This window comes from Gymnoscopelus microlampas (genome assembly GCF_963454915.1).
Source record: "Gymnoscopelus microlampas genome assembly, chromosome: 2".
Taxonomy (NCBI): domain Eukaryota; kingdom Metazoa; phylum Chordata; class Actinopteri; order Myctophiformes; family Myctophidae; genus Gymnoscopelus; species Gymnoscopelus microlampas.
The window spans coordinates 31,281,719-31,295,358 of record NC_139939.1 but is presented as its reverse complement, the minus strand read 5'-3'; positions in this window follow the sequence as shown (position 1 = coordinate 31,295,358).

Sequence of the window (13,640 nt, the reverse complement as noted above, 5' to 3'; positions counted from 1 at the left end):
AACTGCTGGGACTGTGATCTATCAGTTTCTATCTGCATCCGTCTGCCTCTGCATTTAGCGCCTCCATCTCATTGTCTCTGGCTCTTATAGTCTTTATTCTGAAATGCAGAATCTCAGTCATATTATCTCTTGAGGCTCAACGTCAAAGCTTCAGTGCATAACCTCAGCAAATCCTCCATAAACCCATGACGTTTGCCAACCAATAGCAGAGGTTATTTGCTATATGGGGAATGTGTGCGTGCGTGCGTGCGTGCGTGTGTGTGAGTACTGGAGGAAATGCATCGATAAAGCTGACTATAAAGCACACAATGATGTCTTTATTAAAGAAAGACAGGCACACTCTGCCTTGAATGCATCTCTAAATACAATCATATTACTGTATATGATTTTCTTCCCCAAGAAGACGTTTTAAGTAAAGAAAAATCAATATAAGCAATGAACTAAAGTTAGTTCATTCCTAACACCATGCACCATATGCACCATGCCTAACACCTTAGCGCTATAGGTATGCTCTAAGTTGCTAGCTTTAGAAGAGAATGCACTTAAGACTTCTGGTGATTAGTAGTTTTCTTGCCTACCTATGTTGAATACACTTATTGTATCTAAAATAAATAGCCCACAATTTTGTAACCCTTTTTAACCCGGTGCCAATTTTTCGAAGTGATGGGCGCTACACTCCCCCCACCAGCCTAGGGAGCCCAGGGGCGAGCTCAATCCTCCTTCAATGCATGAGAGCCAACTGACCTTCTTGTCACCTGACAGGGGGGAGTTTCCCCGGTAGGACTTAGCACGTGGAAGGAACACGTTATTCCAACCAGTTCCCTTCCCCTCCATCAGACGCCCCGGCTTGCACTTATTGCACTTATGCACTTATTGTAAGTCGCTTTTGATAAAAGTGTCTGCTAAATGACTGTAATGTAATGTAAAGTGAATCATTTAAAATATCTCTCAAATGGGTTGAGTTTTTAAATAACTAGAGGTTCAGGCCGGCCCTCATCGCACCGTTGATCCATCATCAGACCAATATGTCTGAGTCATAGTGTCAGGGGCTTTGTCAGAGTACCCGTTGTACCTTGGATCGGCGGCTTTGGACAACTGGATATCCGAACTACTCGGCGGCGGGCACACTGTGTTATTCCCCTTTCTCCTACCCATTATGTGACCTCTCATTCTGACAATTGCTCCAGCTTGTTCCCTAATACCACCACCATACCCTTGTGGGGGGATGCATAATGACGGCTATTTTGATTTAGCTGTTCTATGGTAAATGGACTGCATTTATAATATAATAGCGCAATTCTCCAAAATAGAGAAGGTTGCTGTGGTAACCTGATATTTCTGACCAGAGCACATGAAGCAAGTTACGGCATGCACTTGAAGGCACAATAGGGCAGAGCAGTGGCGGCCATATTGTGGTGCGTGCCACAGATAGATGCCACATTCATTTTTCCCATAGAGATTTCCGAAAATATTATATGAATTATTTTTACCCTGGAGCCAAGCCATCCAGGCTCCTGGTGAATCATGACCATAAAACATTTGATTCTGTGTCAAAGAATATTTGAATATTTAATTATATTATATACTATATATATATATATATATATATATATATATATATATATATATATAATACTATATATTATATACCATATGATATATTTATATTGCAAGTCGTTTTTTGTGGTTTTCACCTTTTTGGTGGCTTTGGTTGTAACAGCCAAGAACCTTGGTGTTGTCCTGGACAGTCAGCTCTCATACAAGGCACACATCACAGTGGTAACTCGATACTGTCCGTGTGTTCGTGTGTCCTGTCCGTCCGTTACCACCTAATCCCTGGCACCGTTGGCCCGGCCGCTGCGAAACTGTGCACACACACTCCCTGGAACACTATAACATTTGAAGGATCAGATCCTTCATCGCCCAGGAGTCAGCCCAGCTCCTTATCCAGACATCAGTAATATCAAAGCCTGACTATTGTAACTCTCTCCTTATACTGGCCTCCCGGCATGTGCACTTAAGCCCCTCCAAATGATCCAGAATGCCGCAGCACGCTTGGTCTTCAACCAGCCAAAATATCCACATGTCTCCCCCCTTCTCCGCTCCCTCTATTGGCTCCCAGTTATTGCCCGCACAGAGTACAAACCACTGATGTTGGCCTACAAAGCAAACAAAAGTATGGCACCCCCATATCTTCTAAGCCTGATCCAACCCTACAATCCCTGCTGCTCTCTCAGATCAGCTATCACAGGGAAGCTGTCAGAAACTTTGCTAAAACATGCGGGACAACGCTCCACACGTCCCAGGCTTTCTCCCTTCTAGCTCCCAAACTATGGAATGAACTCTCCATTCTAATTAGAACTGCAGACTCACTCCCAATCTTCCGCCCTAATCTGAAGACACCTCTTCAGACTTCATTTTAGCCCGTAGCACTTGCCATAGCACTTGCTCTAGCCTCGACGACCTTGCAGGTTATGCAAAGGCTAAAATGTCATTTGTTATGTATAGACAGATCTCAGGTCATTGTTGACCTGGCATCCTATAGTGTGTACAGTTTCAATGTACAGACTATTGATATTCTTTTTCTTCTGATATTCTACTGTTAGACTGATGATAGGTTCATGGTTTACTTATGACCCTAGATTACTATTTCTATGCATTTGATGTATTACCTTGTGTTGTCCTTGCTTACTGTGAATTGCTCTGGATTAAGAGTGTGTGCTAAATGCCTAAATTGTAAATAGTATATTGTACACTGTCGACATGCAAGCAGAAGGAGCCAGGTATCAAACCGAGGACCTTCCGATTCCAAGACGGACACCTCCGGAGCCACCACAGCCCCGTATTCATACATCCTTACTCTACATGCTTTCACACGTCGCAGGTGTGTGGAGAGGAAAAAAAAGCCACTTGCTCTTAATTGATGAAAATTTAGTGAACACCCTCTGTGAAAGCATGACACTCTGACACAACAGACTTGTATGCACTATGACGCACAGCAGTGTCTTAGCTGTGTGACACTTCAGCATGTTGAGAGCTCCCGCTGGCTTGCTAATGACGTCTGAAAATAAAGATGCTAATTGGAAGGCGGGGTGTTTATGACAAAGTGATAACATCACTTAGCTAGGCACGTCTCACACGAGTGTCTGGATGGCGGTGGGAGACGAGAGCCACGATGATTTGTGGATTAGCTAAAAGAAAAATAATAATACGTTCAAGTGCTGCTTGGAAACATCAAATTACCATATTTACATACCATATTTACCGTCCCCCACCCCCGCCCCCCCCCCCCCCCCACACACACACACACACACACTTCATAATTACCAATGGGAACTTGCGATATATCGGTGATACCTGAGTTTCCGAGCTACATTTTACGACGGTGGAGACAGTGATGTCAACAGTTGACGGTAACACTTCATTATTCTGACCAGAGCACTTGAAGCAAGTCAGAATATGGTACTTATGGCATGCACTTGAAGGCACAATAATGATGGTGTGTCATGATGGAAAGGGCCACGCGTACGTGAAGGATGTCCTGGTGGCAACGTGTTTTGGAGTTGCGATTGCAAGTCGTGATTATGTGTCATCACTTTTGTTCATTTGATGTCTTCTCCCGACACCAACTGTGATGAATAATACATTTTGGATAATATGTTGGGTGGGTCATTAGAGCCAACAAGGGGGCACGGTGGCACAGTCGGTAGCGCTGTCGGGCACCTGATGGAGGGGAAAGGAACTGGTTGGAATAACGCGTTCCTTCCACGCACTACGTCCAACTGGGGAAACTCCCCCTCAGTCAGGTGATAAGAAGCGGCCTGCTCACTCCTGCACTGGGTGAAGAAACGGTTACAAAATCGTGGGATAAAAATTGTAGTTTAAAAAAAAGAAAGAAAGAAAGGCCAACAAGCGATAGTTTCCTACTTCCGAAACCTCACATACACAGTAAAATATGTTTCTTTATCCATGTGAGGATGTTACTGTGTACTGTATGTATCTCGTAATGCAAGAGTTAACACCTGACCTTCAGACTCCTCACCCCATTTACTTTTGTTCCTGTGTTATTCCCCTTTCTCCTACCCATCTGTGACCTCTCATTCTGGCAATTGCTCCAGATTGTTCCCTAATACCACCACCATACCCTAGTGGGGGGATGCATAATTACGGCTATTTTGATAGCTGTTTTACATAAATGGTAAATGGACTGCATTTTTATATAGCGCAATTCGCCAAAATGGAGAAGACTTACAACAATGACTTGATATCAGGCTGCTGTGGTTACCTGATATTTCTGACCAGAGCACTTGAAGCAAGTCAGAAGCTTGTACTTATGGCATGCACTTGAAGGCACAATAAGGATGGTGTGTCATGATGGAAAGGGCCACACGTCGAGAGGCTGTCCTGGGGGCAACGTGTTTTGGAGTTGCGATCGCAAGTCGTGATTATTTGTCATCACTCTTGTTCATGTGATGCTTTCTCCCGACACCAACTGTGATGATAAATGCATTTTGAATAATGTGTGGGGTATGCTGCTGCAAGTGTGACCTGTAACCTGATGTCTGCTGTGCCTTTCAACCTACATAAATACCCATCATTTAGTGTAACATTGTGCACATACATACAAACAAACACATGCACTTACCTATACACCATATGATAATCACTAAGATTAGGAGAGTGCACTTCTAATAAAAGCGTAATCTCCTCTGCGTGAAAATGCCAAGGGATGCACTCTCACACTGAGACAAGGCGATAACAAGATTTGTTTTAAAACTGACAACGACGTGAGAGAATGCCATCGCTTTCTGCCACTGCCACCTCTGCTTGCAAACGAAGAAATGAGAGGTGGAGAAAGAAAAAAAAAACTTAAGATTAAGGACTAACACTCTAAAAGAAGGGAATGAGTTGCTTATAGTCCTTGACTCTCAAAATGACTCTAGGCTGCACCTTCAAAGCATTCTGTCACCTTCTGATAAGGACAGTGTGAACCACAGGGAGGGTGGGGGGGGGGATGAGTTACTCTGAAAATAAAGAAAAATGAGAAAGACAAAGAGGTGAAAGTGAGGGAGACGAAGATAAACAGAAAAAAAGAATGTGTTGACTGGAGGAGAACGGCGAGCCGCCTCTTCAAGCGTTCCAGAGCGGTTGAAAGACTGTCGGCTGGAACTCTGAACCACCCAAATGGACTTATAACTACCATTGTTTGATCAACTCTGACCCCTTTCACCCACACCCACACATACTTTATCCTCTCCGGTGCCTCAATTATATGCACAACCATTAGACACATATACAGTACCACCTCTGCAGACATGCACAAGTTCACACCTGAAGCCTTCTAGTTCAGCCGGCAACACGCTCGCAATATTATTCATGTAAAAAAAAAAGAGAGAGAAAAAATGTAACCTTTCAACATCTTCCTCCAGCTCATTAATATATGTTATTGCTAAAAGGCAAGAAGTGAGAATGTCTCATTTAAATTCGATGCCGAGAAGGAGATGGCGGAGGGGTGTCACGCAGCACTTGGTCTCCTCATTGACACACGTACACATACTCATATGGACAACGTAGACCTGCGAGCACTTAATGTCCATGTGGACACGCTCTACACTCTCCTGTGCAGCGTTACAGTGATTAACAGCATGGAGTGTGAACGCCTCTCAGACACGTCTCTGCCAAACTTGACATTTCAACTGGGTGCTCCACTCTAATCTCATGTCCACTGCACAGCAAGCGCTACATTTCACAGTAGTGAGCATGTGACATCTCATAGTAGCGAACGCACCTCTCAGTAGTAGCGAGTACAACATCTCACAGTACGTTGTGCGTGTGAGTACATCTTACAGTAGTGAGTACAACATCTCACGGTGGTACGTGCAAGTGAGTACTACAACATCTCACAGCATCTCACGGTAGTGAGAACAACATCTGGCAGTAGTGAGTACAACACAGTAGTACCTACAAGTGAGCAGACCTTCTCCCACTAGTGAGCAGTGGTGTAAAGTAACTAAGTACATTTACTCAAGTATTGTACTTGTACAACTTTTACTTTACTGGAGTATTTCCAATTTTCAGTACTTTTACTTGTACTCCACTATACATCTCAGAGGCACATATTGTACTTTTACTCCACTACAATTATTTGAAGACTTTAGTTACTAGTTACTTTGAAGATATAAAGTATTACAGTACATTATAAAACATACATTAACCACTTTAGCCCTATTTCATAGCTAGGCTATTTGAAAATAGCCGATCTACAAGCTCACAACTTTACTGTACATTAAGTACATTTTGATACCAATACTTTTTTACTTTTACTGAGGTAAATTTTGAATTCCGGACTTTTACTTGTAACAGAGTACTTCTACATTGCAGTATTGATACTTTTACTTAAGTTAAACATTTGAGTACTTTTTCTACCACTGGTAGTGAGTGCAACATCTCCCAGTAGTGAGTACAACATACAGTATGAGTACAATATCGCACAGTCCTGATAATCTCACGGCAGTGAACATCTCACAGTAGTGTTTACAACCTCACAGTAGTGAACATCTCACAGTAGTGAACATCTCACAGTAGTGAACATCTCACAGTAGTGTTTACAACCTCACAGTAGTGAACATCTCACTAGTGAGTATAACATGTCACACTGAATGAAAACATACTCCTGTTAGGCTTCTAATATAAACTGTTAATTAACTTATGCAGCTGCTTTCAACACTGTTTTTCAAAGATATATAAAAAGTGAATTTCATTTTATTCCACTAATCAATCTAATAATCTATTTAATAATCTAACTAAAAGACATGAAAGCAGGCTGTAACTGCGTTTTGATCTTGTTCGCTGACGAGTCAGCACTCCTGGTCTCGGGCGAGGACAAAAAGCAAGTTGAGGAAGCCTTCAGTTCTTCCGTACTTGGCTTTCCGATAACAAACTTTCATTACACCTTGGTAAAACGGAATCTATTCTTCACCTACAACTCCAACGTCTCACTAAAAATTAAGCTTCAGACCTCCCGAAACAAATTGATTCAACTACTTCTCGGCCTAAAGCCCAGGGGCGTCACGGCCATTCACTGTGCGTACGACAAAAAAAAACCCCGAAAAAATCAGGCAAAAATACGAATTAAATAACCTAACCCTAACACCGAAATAAAGTAACCAAAACACGAAAAAAACTAACAAAATCCGCCCAAAAAAAGCGCGGCACTCTGTGCTATTTTTGAATAGCCAAAGTGTAAAGTAAGGGGTATAGTCCACCGAAATTCCATCCCCCCCACCTTCTGAGAGCCCGTGACGTCCCTGCTAAAGCCCATATGACCCACCTAATTCCAACAGTCTGGGATGGCTCAGGGTAGAAGACAGGGTTAAGCACATAAAAATGGATTTGGTATTTAAGTCAAAGGGACAGTGCCCTCAATACCAGTGGTGGAAAAAGTACTGACATGTATAACATGTGTGTGTTGTGTGTTTTATAATATAATCATTTATAACTGCAAAGTAACTAGTCACTAAAGTTTTCAAGTAATTGTAGTGGAATAAAAGTACAATATTTGCACCTGAGATGTAGTGGAGTAGAAGTAAAAGTATAGAACATGGGAAATACTCCGGTAAAGTAAAAAATCCTCAAGAGTTTACTCAAGTACAGTACTTGAGTAAATGTATTTAGCTACTTTACAACACTGCTCAATACCCTCATACCTGACTATGTACTTCTCCAAAGTGAGTGACACCCACAGCCAACGATCTGGAACTACCCAAATATAGAACAAACATGGGAACATCCTCATTCTACTACTACTACTACTACTACTACTAAAACATGGAATGCCCTGACACCATCCATTAAAAGATATGAATCACTGGCTTCTTTCAAAACTGGCCTTAAAAATCAGGAGACCACAAGGGGAGGAAAATGCAAATTCCCATAGAAAGGCGGTGTCATCCACTGCCACCATTTTCTCCTCTTTCTCTTTTGTATAGTGTTTTGTCTTTGTTATTGTGTTATTTTGTTATGCTATGTTGATGAATAGAATACATTATTGGAACCACAATGGAAACAAGTCCCCAGGACTTTTTTGTGTTATCCCTTTAGCCTTAATGTCTGACTGTAGCACGCGCTGTTTACATTTCTGACCAATAAAGTATTCAATCAATCAATCAAAACTATTGCATCAGACTGCTGACAAGGTCGTGGGATGGGGGAGGGGTCCTCTCTGTAAACTATGTGGCCCTTCATCAATCAAACATGTTTACATACTTGAAATACGAGGCACATATATCCCCCCCGCAATACAGTGCAAGTGCATGCAGGATTTTAGATCCTATAGCCCGAGGGGACAGTTGGGGGGGGAGAGAGAGAGAGAGAGAGAGAGAGAGAGTCTGTGAATACATGTCCTCAACCCTTTGCCTGTTTGGATGCTGAAAACCATTAAGCACTTAAGCCCTATTGGTGAATAGTAACTAAGTACATTTACTCAAGTACTGTATGTACAAGTCCTCTTCACCACATAGCAGAGAGCATATTGTACTTTTTACTCCACTGCAATTATTTGAACTTTAGTAACTAGATACTTTGCAGATTTAGATTATTAATACAAAGCATACATTAACTGATACATTATGATATATTATTATTATTATTATTATCGGTTAAGGTTCCCAGCAGCACATAAAGTAATTAAAATCATCCCCTCATTTACCAGCTGCAATATTAAAGTGAAAGCACATTGATAATTACAGTCCAATTATATGAACTAGCCCATACCCGTCCAGGGAGATGAGCACCCAAAGTACGTGCAATTTGGGTTATGCGCTGTGCACAGACAGTATATCAGGGATGGAAAGTGACTTTGCACGTGGTACTGTACCTAAAACAGTCGCGAACCCAGACCGAACACACACACACACACGGCCGGACCCGTGTGTGCCCCGTCACCGCGTCGTGTAGCGACAGCGAACACACACCCGCTCATAAACAGTTCCAACACACACACACACACATGCACGCACGCACGAAGCGGCGCAAACCCACAGCGAACACACACACGAACACACAGACCCACAGTCGAACCCGTCACACCTGGATTAGAACATTGAGTGTGTGAATCTGCGTGCTTGTGGCATGAAGATGATATCCAAAGCGCCCTCCCTGTCGTAAAACACAGTGTGTGTGGACACGGGATCTTTGCAGCGTTTTCTGTTTAACAGTGGCCATGCGCAGTTTGACCATTCATCCCATAGGTTTGGACGCTATTACCATGGCGACGGCTCCCATAGCCCAAACTCCGAATCGAAATGCGCTAATAAACAGCTTGCATTTTGGGAAAGTTAATAACGGGCGACGTTATTTGGTGAATATGTTAATGGACAATGGACGTGTGCAAATTCAGATCAATTGCTCCAGCCATTGAGTAGAACCGGGCAGGACAGAGAGATTCTGAACAGACAGATCCTGTCCACAGAGGTTTGGTTAATTATATGTAGGATATGAAATGGACCATTATGCATGAGTACTTTTATGTTTGGTACTGTAAGTACATTTGGATGCCAATACTTTTGTAATTACAAGAACAATTTTGAATACAGGACTTGTTAATCAGAACCAGTGTTATTGTCACATCACAGGTGTTGCAGGTGTAAATCAGTGGGCGAAATGCATTGCTGTGAAAATGACATCTTTTCATTATTTTCCATGAAAGAAAGAAGGGGGGGGGGGGGAGGAGGACAAACAATCACACATCTACAAATACACATAGCATAAATAAGCAGCAGATATGTACAGAGGTGTAAAGTAACTAAGTTTAAACTAACATTTACTAAAGTACTGTACTTTTGTAATTTTCAGGTATTTTTTACTTTACTGGAGTATTTCCAAATTTCAGTACTTTTACTTCTACTCCAATACATCTCAGAGGCAAATATTGTACTTTTACTCCAAAACAATTATTTGAAAACTTTAGTCACTAGTTACTTTGTAGATTTTGATTATTATAATCAAATGACATATTACATCAACCACTTCAGCCCTATATACATTTCGGCCATTTGATCTACAAGCTCACAATGTGTCGCAAGATCTGCTATTTTTAAAAGATTTCTATACAATATATATATTTGAAAACTTGTGAAATGGGACATTCTGCATAGTGCATACTTTTACTTTTGTACTTTAAGTACATTTTGATACTAGTACTTTGGTACTTGTACTCAAATAAAAATGGAATACGGGACTTGTACTTGTAACAGAATATTTCTACATTATAGTATCAATACTTTTACTTAAGTAAAGAATGTGAGCATAGTACTTTTTCCACCATATATGATGTACATTGTAGTATTTTTAAAATAAAAACCTGTTCTCCTTCCCTCACTGGTGATAACACGTTTACTTAATGTATAACGACATTATGTTGAAGGTATATGGAAGGAGGCTAAATTGGGCAATTGGAGTCACACTCATGAATGAATGAGGTAGCTGCAGACGCAAGGGTGTGGTGTGTGTGAATTTACTTTTTATTTAATTTCTTATTTTCTACCAGGTTGTAGCGTGTGAATTTTCACTTATTTACACCTGTAAACCTGTGATGTGACAATAAGGTAGATGTGGAATTTGAATTATTCACTGGGTGTGAGCTTCAAAGTGCAACAAAGCACTCTTGTCTAACGGCTGCCGTAAGTGGATTCATGGGCTCCCAATTTAACCCGGGTAGTCATAAATAGCATATGTACTGAAAGACACAGACATAGAGTATAGTAGTACATGCACTCACACGCGTGCACATGCTCACACGCGCGCACACACACACACACATTCTTGCAAAGCTATATTTACTCTCTCTCATCCTCTTTCTACAACATGTATCACACCTGTGTTTTTCACGCCTTGTATTGTTTTTGTTTCTCTCCACAAACAGTGTGAATTGAAACTTTGTGTGTTTGTGTTGTTTGCTGACATCACGGTCATCCTGTCTATGTAAATGTCATTACCCTCCTAGCACTGTTAATATGATATAGTGGCTGATAAGGGTTGTACATTCCAATTTCCTCCTGTTTTTCTACTCTTATGGACAGTTGGTTCAAATTCTTGAATTCTTGTTGGCCTTATGATTGATAAGTGTGAAATAATGTGATGCCCACGGCTTGTTGGGATTGCTGGCTCATACACGCACGCACACACACGCACACACACACACACACACACACACACACACACACACACACACACACACACACACACACACACACACACACACACACACACACACACACACACACACACACACACACACACACACACACACCCATGCATGCATCTCATTGCTGCCTCCGATCGTTCATCCGTTCCATAGTTCATTAAGTCAGCCAACAACCCCATGCAGCCACGTAACAAGTGTGTTAATGTAGTAAACACCGAATAACATGGTAGCTCACAGCCGCTAATGTCCTATTTTCACACAACAGTCAGTAAGACAGATATTCACTCACTTTCTCATTCAGTCACTCACTCATTCCTGAGATTAATCTCAGTGTCTTATTCTTTCCTCCCTCCCATCTCCTTCCTTCTCCCTTTCAGCCATCGATCAAGACGCCGTGGATGACAGTCAGTCCATGGTGTGTTAATGCACACTTTTGTGCATGGCTTTTTGTGCATGTTTTGCTTTTATGCATGGTCCGAAACGCTGCCACATAACAAAAGGCGGTTGGATTTGTTTCTTCACTAATTAATGTTTGTGCAATAATGCTTTAAAATTGCTGCAAACATGCGCCCACGATCTGGAATCTTTTTCAATTGACTGCAAGTGTATAAAACGGCTTCAACGGAACTTCAAAGTTGAAGTTGAAACCATTTTATTCCCCGTCTGAATTCACTTATATTACAACCCTGTTTGTAGCCTGCTCCACCATCAACACCCTCATCCTAGATCTGCTCCATGACAACAAGCTCACCCGGCTGAGCATGCCTGACTTCACAAGCAAGTGGATCAATGAGTTCTTAATAGGGAGGAAGTAGCGTGTGCGGCTGACTAATCATATCTCGACCACTTGGTCCACCAGCACTGTAGATCCGCATCACCTCCAGACACCAATCAGTTAAGCTCCTGAAGTTTGTTGACAGCACAACCCTCATTGGTCTAATCGTCAGTGGGTATGAGTATGCCTACATAATGGGAGTTTGGCCACCTGGCTTCCTGGTGCAGGCAGACCTGCGTTAGAGCTTAATACTCTAACTAACAAATGTAAAGATAGTGTTACAATTCCTCACCGACCCCGTTAGAAAAGACCCCATTTTTTTTGTGTAGTGAATTAAAAAAGAGAAAACAAATTCCCTTTCTTTTTTTCATTTACAGTTGATTGATTTCTTCATTGCAGCTGTTCCTTGTTTAGGGCCAGGGTAGCAGCTGATGCTCATTAAGAGCCAGTGCAGCGAGGTTTTAGTTGGCTTCCAGTTGATTCTGTGGAGACGAAGACGATGTATTTTCGTTTCCTGTCTCACCACCTGTGTAATAAATAATATTTGTCTAAATATTGCCAAATTAAATTTGATATTGCCGTAAATAAATCCACAACCAGGAAGGCCTGTGTTTCGCGTGTTCTCTGGGACACACCTCTATCTTGTGCCACTCTACATTACTGGCCACTCTCGAGCCCCCCATCAACGTTATAGATCCCTTGTTAAATGTGACCCCCCGGATAACACTGCAGAGTCATTCAAATTCCTGGTAACAACCTCACAGGACCTCAGGTGGGAGGAGAACATCACCTCTATCGCCAAGAGGCCCGGCGAGCAGAGAATGTTCCTTGTGCAGCTGGTGAAGAAGTTCAAACAGCATTTATCGATTTCCCAAAAACAACAGTTCTTCCCGCCGCGACACAAACATGGCTCATTAACAAGGCTCACTAGCCTCACATGGACAGATCTCTGCAATTGGCCTGACGCCCCCCTGGCCAGAATAATGGATAATTATGTAAGTGAATATATAAATGCTGCCATGTGCATACTGTTACCCTCTGTGTGGAGCACTCTGTGGGCCCTATTTTCGCCAGTACCCCATTATCCCTGTTCAAATAGCCAATATACAAGCTCACAACGTGTCCATGTAGATCGGCTAGTTGTACTATTTGAAAATGTTTTTAACACATTGTGTGCCAGAGGTTTATTGAAATAGGATACATCTAGTGCCAGCATATCTTCCATCCACTTACGTTGATACTGTATGTTTCGTGCTGTAGAAGCCCCGTCGAGGACGCGCATGTAAACAAAGTGTGCGTGCGAGACGGCGGAGGGTCCCGACTAACGCCAGGAACAATAATATTTCTAACGCGATCCTCCATTGCAGAGGGATCGGCGATGGAAAACGGCTCACTTCCACCACGTTTAAAAGAAATGGAGATATTAAATTTTTAGTCAAGGAGTTAACATTGGAGCGGCCGACCGGAAGGATTTTTTTTACATGGATCCACATCCGGCCTCTCCTTCTCAGAGACTCCTTGGATGATCCCAAAGTTTCGTTAGAGCGCCCCACGTGGGAAAAATATACATTAACCACTTTAGCTCTATTTTATACCAAGGCTATTTGAAAATAGCCGATCTACAAGCTCACAACGCGTCGCGATACGACGCGTTGTGAGCTT